The sequence below is a fragment of the Gossypium hirsutum genome, chromosome A12 (assembly GCF_007990345.1).
Source record: "Gossypium hirsutum isolate 1008001.06 chromosome A12, Gossypium_hirsutum_v2.1, whole genome shotgun sequence".
NCBI classification, from domain to species: domain Eukaryota; kingdom Viridiplantae; phylum Streptophyta; class Magnoliopsida; order Malvales; family Malvaceae; genus Gossypium; species Gossypium hirsutum.
This window is the reverse complement of record NC_053435.1, coordinates 74,002,548-74,008,935: the sequence shown is the minus strand read 5'-3', so window position 1 is coordinate 74,008,935 and position 6,388 is coordinate 74,002,548. Positions and strand designations below refer to the sequence as shown.

Genomic DNA, 6,388 nt, shown 5'->3' with positions numbered 1-6,388 from the left:
TCTTTGTTTGCGTATGAACATTAGGCTCAGTTCCCCAATTATCTTACCTCTAATGATAGTCCACACTAGGAATTTAGAAAATTTTGTTAGGTCAAAATCTACGTTGCCAAGAGAGTGCTAGCTTGATTACGTGGATTCACACTCTTTTTGGTCTCAATCTCAATACCTAAAGAAAACTAGAAGCAACAAATAAAAAAAAATTGTTTTATTTTCTTTTGGTTTGTGTGACTAACTTGGAATATATGGGTTAAGGTTTTAATTAACTTTTGATTAATTACATTTTAATCTATTAAACTTTATTAAACTATTCAATTTAATCTTTTCTCGTTTTCATTTCAAAATTTCATTATTGTGTGTGATCCATTAGGCTTTTAATTATGTTGGTAGAAAATATAATTTATTTAAATCTAAGATATAATTATATTTATAGATCATGAGCAAGATCTAGCAACCTACATGACCCTCAATTATTGGAAAAGACAAAATATATTTTCAACAAAGCCTTTCAACATTTAGTATCTATGTGTAATTGGATCATTCCATCATATATCCCAAATAAGCTAAAAGTCATGGCACAATGTTTAGCCATGTTAGTCTTACAACTCCTTATATTAACCCTAATTAATTTCCTTGGCCAAGGACTTGTGACTAATACAAGTCACCAACATATACGATATGTCCCCTCGTATCCTTGGGGTGATGGGTCCTCTCTAGACCACTCCACCACCTTCGTATGCCTTATGTTATATCCAAAACATCCTACATTAAGCATCTATGGATACAAGTCTATTTCATGATGAATCAAAGTCAATGTTACAAGTCTAAAGATTATTTACACTGCCAACACGTGAGAGTATTTCCATAGCCACTTGATTGAAATACCAAATGGAAATCTCATAGCAGGTCATTTTCAGTGTATTTATCTCATAACAAGCACCCGCATGTTATGCTCAAGTATCTTATACTTCAACTCATGAAATCAATTGCATGCATCATATACATGGAAGCTTAACATGTGCTTACCTTTGAGCATTACCAATACTTTATCTCGATAACACAATGGCCAGGAACAATTTAAGAATTACGGCTTTAATGCATAGAAATCTTGTAATTATAACTCTTTATAATTCCCTTGTATAGCTTAATGTGTCCCATGAAATTTATCTACATAAGTATTAAATATCATATACTTTACCCATGAGTAAAGAAATATCTCATTTTATTATAAAACTATAATAATATCAATATAATTAAATATTGTTGAATATTTACAAGTGAATCACGATTGACTTATAAGACTTACACTAACTATCACCTCCATAGCAATTAGTCTAATTCTAATCTTAAACAAATTTTAATTATTTTAACGAATTTTATTAAACCACTTGTCATTTCAAATTAAACTAATCTAAATTTCTATTTTTTTTTACAATTTTTACCATGCATTAAACTAAATTAGTCTATATCAATCAAATCATAAAAAGAAAATAGCTTGATCAAATAAGACTTAAATAACATGAAATTACATAAGTCAAAGTAACAAGTAGTGGCAACTTGGCCAATGATCACAACAAAATATTGGTCCACTTAGCTACTATTGTGGTCGGAAAAATATCAATCTTCAAGGCCGATTAATAGCACGAATTTGCAGCAAAAAGGACCAGCAAACAACAACCAAATGGCAGTTAAAGGCTGAAATGTCAGTTAATTTAAAAGCTAATCAGCATCTATTGCTGTGAAAAAAAAAAGTAGCCATTTGGCCAACATTGGCAGCACCTATTTGGACGACAAGACCAACAATGAATTTGGGACAAACGGTGAAACAAGTACGGGACCTGTTTGGATGGTTTGCAACAAGGAAAATTGAAGCTAACAACAATGACGTGGAATAATAGCAATTGGTGCAGTTGGTGTGGATGGTAGGTAGCGAAATTTTCAATCGGTTCAAGAATGAAAATTACAGTAGCTTTGACGGGGATGATAATAAAGTTGTAGGCTGACTTGTAACCGATAGAAGGCAGGGATGATCAGTGCACCAATTGGCAAAGGAGGCAGCAATGTTTTGGAGCAAATTAAAGGAATTTGGTGTTGAAAATTCAACCAGCTTATTGGACGACTAAAGTTAAAGATTAATTTGCAGCAATGAATTTAAAGAATGGGAAACAACTTAGATCAGATTGAAGACTGTAATAAATGGAACATAACTTGAAGGTTTGTAAATTAAAAGGCCACGGTCACCTGGAGTAATAAGGAGAAGCAATCGATGGCGGTGACAGAGGAAAGAAAAAAAAAAAGTGAATTCTGGTGGAGAGGACTTATAGTTCTAGGTGACTTCTAATTATCAATAAAATCAAATTATCTTAATAATAGTTCTAGTAAAAATAAACAATAACAACGACAACAAATCATAACACTCATGTTACTAACATTTAAAAAGAAATAAAACATGGTTAATTACAATATGAGTCTTCCATTAAATATTGAAAATTCAATTTAATCCTTAAAATAAAATCAAAATTCAATTTAATCTCAAAATTAAAATAAATTTTCAAATAAGTCTGGAACCAATAAAAATATTGAAAATGAAAATGTTATCATTTCATTCAAAATTTCTAAAATAATTTATTATAAAAAAATTACCAACATGTCCAAATTTGGCAAGAAATCTGAAACCAAATATTTGGAGTGTTACAAATAAGCTCATAGAATGAGAACTGCATGTTATTGAGTAGGACTCTCCTTTTAAAAAATTTCCAATATTTTTTTTATAATTTTCATGTAAATTTCTCTTTTTATATAATTTGTTCAAATTGTATTTTTTTAACATTTATAACTATTATTTTCTTGAATTTTTAGAATGAGGACCAAATTGATATAATATAAACATTGAGGTATAAATTTGTTATTATGCCAATAAAAATGTCATGTAAAAGTTTTGCTAGGGATGTAATGGTGGAGTGATCAAATTATTAAAATTTTCTAACATATTGGATAAATTAAAGAAAAAAAAAGCATACTAATACTTGGGTGATTATTGGTGTAGTTCTCAACAAATAATAGTTTTTTTTCATTTTATATTAAAAATATTTTTAAAGAACTTTTTTTTAAAGTAGAAATTAATTATTTAAATGATAATTATGATATAAAATGCATCAAAATCAAAACCTTTTCATTTGAAGAGGCTACAAGTACAATCATAATCACATTTACAATTATAATCAATATATATTTGAATAACTACAATAAAAATAAATACGCAATTATGGTAGGGGTGAAGCTTGAAGGTTCGAACTGTTTTCGTCTTGGTTATAGCATTATCGTGGCTTCTCGTTGATTGTCTAATGGAGCCTTGGTTTTGTTATTTCATTCCATGGTGTTGCTCATGGAGCTCGTATTTTATTGCTCCGGTTTAGCTATTGTTTGCTATTTCTTCTCCCTGCATTGAAACTCTTTTTCTAATAAAGTCACTCGTTTGGCTGAGGAAAAAAAAACGCAATCAAAATATATCCTAATAAATTTAAACAGATTCTACACTTAAATCTGAATGCAAGTGTTGAAATTCAATATCCAATTACATGCATTTTACTTCAATCTTAAAATGCAACAGTTCAAGTCAAATATCCCATTACTTGTTACTAAAAACAAATTAAACTTGAAATATTTTTAATGCAACGAAAAGAATCTAATATGACCCATAGATTTCGAAAATTTCCAACCTATGAAAATATTTACGTCAAACTAATCAATCTATTGACAACATTTTGTTTTACATATGAAATCTTTTTGTATGCAAATATGCCAATAGTAGAAGAAATTGAATTAAAAAATAAAAGAAATTATTTCTACAGTTCCGATTAGAAATCAAAATACCTTTGTTCTGAACGTTTAGGCCAATTTGGTGTTACATACTTGGCTGACAATTTTGGTTCCTTCCCCCATGGAGCTTACCCTAAACTTACACTTCACTTCCATGGTTCTGCGCCACATCTTCAATATCCAAACATTGAACACCAATGGAGTTTCGACGTTCATCTCTAAAGATATTGGACGTTTGCCACTCATGCTCTTCTTGACATTCTGCGGCAACGGTTTGTCTTTAACACCGTTTACTTTAATATTTACTTCGTTGGAATTACCCTTCTTTTGTCCCAATCTTGGAAATTCTCCCCAACCGAGTGTTTTCCTCCAGTATGTTAGTTTTAAATCATCTTCCTCCGATGCGTATGTGATCCCCATTTTTTCATTAGGGTTCTTGATCTTCAATTTAACATCGTATGTAGGGGGACTTCCCTTTTGTTGCTTGACGATTAGACTTGAAATAGAGAAAACCGGACCTTTAGGACTAAAGCGAAAGTAAACCACAAGTATGGCAGTACCAATTATTAAACCAATCACAAGCAAAACAAGAAGAAAGCATATGAAGTACTTCAAGCACGGTAACTTTCGCTTTGGCTTCTTGGCTGCCATACGATATTTTTCTTGGATTTGGGCATTTTCAGGAGGCGGAACGCGGTATATTTGGTTTTTAGGGACTTGGACGACGAAGGATGACAATGGATGGCCTGGAGGAGGAGGGAGAGGCAACTGCGGGGAAACGCCATCATCATTAGAGTTGTGCTTGGGATTTAAATGTTGCAACTAAGGATCCTCTGCCGAATACGCAACCCGCTTCTCCATTTGGGAGATGGGGTGCGGAAGGTAGGAGTAGGTGCCAAAGGTGAAAAAAATTGAAGGTTCGGGAGAGGAATTCAGGGTTTGCGTGGGATCCAAGCGGTTATTTTGATTTTTTGGGTAAATAAAGCTATTATTCCGTTGATAAGGATTAATTTGGTTCCATCGTTGGAGTGACGGGCGGTTAGGATTTGACTAAGACAACGCAAGTTTTTTAGTTAATGTAGTAAATGAAGAAATTCAATTGCTATTTTCTCTGTGTGTCAAAATATTGGACTCTATTTTTGGACAACGGTCATTTCTTTAACCATATTGTACTATGCATTACGGTAATTAACTAACCATATATTAACTTTAGCAATTAAAGGTTTGTAAATTTTAAAATAAATAGTTTATTTTAATTAAGAATATTCAAAATAAAAAAAAAATAACTTGCAAATTTTAAATTTTAAGAAATTTCATGAAACAGTTCAATGCAAATTTTCTTTGGTAATAATATGACTTCTAAAAGTACTATTTCATATGTTACCTCATTCTATTCGAACGTGACCAATTATAAAATTTTTAAAAAAAAGTAAATAAACTAAATTAATAGTAAAACATCTTACTGTGCTGGTGCTACATGTTTACCTACACACCATTTCAGTAGAGGAAAGTCCAAAAATAACTTCTTCTTTTTTAAATACAATGGATATTATATATAAAAAATATTTAAACTACCTCCAAAAGGCTACTCTTCTAAACCAAAAAATAAATAAATAAAATTGTACCATTTCTTTTTGGTAAAAAAATTATCCTTAATCTTAAAATAAATATTTCGTTTTTCATTTTTTTTTCAGCCGGCTTATAATCTAGTAAATTATAAATTTATTTAACTACTATACATATTCTTCATTTATTTTATAATTCTAAGATTTATTAATGAATAGTTTGATGCATAACCCTTATACATAATCTAAACTCAAACAAATAGAGATCCCTACAGCCAAACATTACTTCATCCCGATAAATAAAAATATGCGTGTTTTCAAAGATAATATGAGTGTAAGTTACAAGTTAATTTATGGTGAGTAATTGTTTATGAATAAAAGAGTGCAATTTTTAAAACATATAAGTAAATAAAATTGTATTTTATTGCTAAATTATAGAAATATCATTAATATATTCGTTAATATTTTATTTTTCCTTTTTTTTATTTTTCTTGACTATGTTGCTTTTTATTACCTTAAATTACTCTAAATTGAATTCAGATTTAACAAAATTATATATATATTACTACAATTTTCATAATTTCAATTTCCATTGCTTTTATTTGAATATTTTTTCATTATTTGACAAAATGTTAAATGAATATTACTATATTAATTTGATTTAATTACTTCTAATTTTATTATTAACCAACCAACCATCATTACTTAGCATATACATTCTATCTTATCAATAATTATTACGTAAAATTTATATATTTACTCATCTCAATAAATAATCATCAAATATGTATTATGACATCAACTTAAATGGTTATAGTGTGACACCCCTAAAGTGACTCTAGTCGGAAAGTGGTTTCGGGACCACTAAACCGAGTCATAAAGATAATTAACCATCATAGTTGATGCTCCTTATATGTACATATGCATGTGTGAAAATTTCATGCTTGAATTTTGTTAATGGTAAGTGAATTTTATCAAATAGGACTTATGTGAGAAAATTTAGAAAT

The 6,388-nt window shown here is 29.8% G+C and overlaps 1 long non-coding RNA gene across 1 annotated transcript; it reads right to left on the bottom strand.

Moving 5' to 3' along the window:
* Positions 1 to 3,148: 3,148 nt before the first annotated feature.
* LOC107938979 (uncharacterized) lies at positions 3,149 to 4,766 on the bottom strand. Its single transcript, XR_001695020.2, has 2 exons — positions 3,871 to 4,766; positions 3,149 to 3,476 (listed from the first exon to the last, which is right to left on the bottom strand). It is a non-coding gene; the product is annotated as an uncharacterized lncRNA (long non-coding RNA).
* Between the last annotated feature and the right edge of the window lie 1,622 nt (positions 4,767 to 6,388).